Genomic DNA, 1,210 nt, shown 5'->3' on the forward strand with positions numbered 1-1,210 from the left:
GGGGCTGGCCAGTGCCGTGTTTGGGTCTTATTGGAGGAGACTATGAGGTGGTATTCCTATAGGGAGAGGTTGTTTGAGCACAGGTTTAAGTTTCGCGAGCACCGGAAAAGCCGGAGCTTAGGGCCTTTGTTGTTTTGGGAGACAGTGCCATCTTGGGGACGCCCTTCTGACTGTTCTCTGCGCCTTTCAGGACCTAACCCTGAAAAAGCTGTAATCAAACATCATCAATTTGTGGAGAAAATATGACAGTATGAAATTATTTTAATACTGACATCAGTTGAACCAGCTGCTGGAGCTAAGAATAATTCTTAGAAAAGCATCCATGGGCTTGGCGTGGTGGCTTATGCGTGTAATCCCGGCATTTTGGGAGGCCAAGGCTAGAGGATTGCCTCAGTCCAGGGTTTTGAGACCAGCCTAAGGCAACTTGACAAGACCTCATCTCTCCAATAAATAAAAAAATTAGCTGGATGTGATGGCCTGCACCTGTGGTTCCAGCTACTTGGAAGGATATGGTGGCCCACGCCGGTGATTCCAGTTACTTGGAAGGCTGAGGCGGAAGGATCGCCTAAGCCCAGCAGGTCGAGGCTGCAGTGGCTGTGAGCGTGCCACTGCACTCCAGCCTGGGTGACAGAATGAGACTCCAACTCAAAAAAAAAAGAAAAGAAAAGAAAAAGTGTCCGTGTAGTCCACTTTAAACTAATCTCATGCATGAAAATCATGTTATCAAGTAAGTTGAAGTTTTACTTTAAATATTTAAATATTAGCCTTGTCATATTTCCTACATTCCACTTTGAAACTTTGTCTCTCCTAAAAAAAATAAATAAATAAATAAATAACCAAAGACCAAAAAAAAAAAAGTAAGCATAACCTTGTAGTTTTTTTGTTTCGTTTTTTGAGTTGGAGTTTCACTCTGTCGCCCAGGCTGGAGTGGAGCAGCACGCTCACGGCCACAGCAGCCGACCTGCGGGGCTCAGTAACCCTCTCGCCTCAGCCTTCCAAGTAGCTGGAACTACAGGCACGCGCCACCACGCCCAGCGAATTTTCGGATTTCTGGTAGAGGTGAGTTCACGCCAAGTTGCCCAGGTTGGTCTCCAGCCCGTGAGCTCGGGCAGTCCTCTCACCTAGGCCTCGCAGAGTGCTGGGATTAGAGACGTGAGCCACCGCGACCGGCCTCCTCGCGGTTTCTTTCCAAGTGCATCTAGGCTTCGAG

The sequence above is a fragment of the Carlito syrichta genome, unplaced genomic scaffold, assembly GCF_000164805.1.
Source record: "Carlito syrichta isolate Samal-C Ts95f unplaced genomic scaffold, Tarsius_syrichta-2.0.1 Scaffold104742, whole genome shotgun sequence".
NCBI classification, from domain to species: Eukaryota; Metazoa; Chordata; class Mammalia; order Primates; family Tarsiidae; genus Carlito; species Carlito syrichta.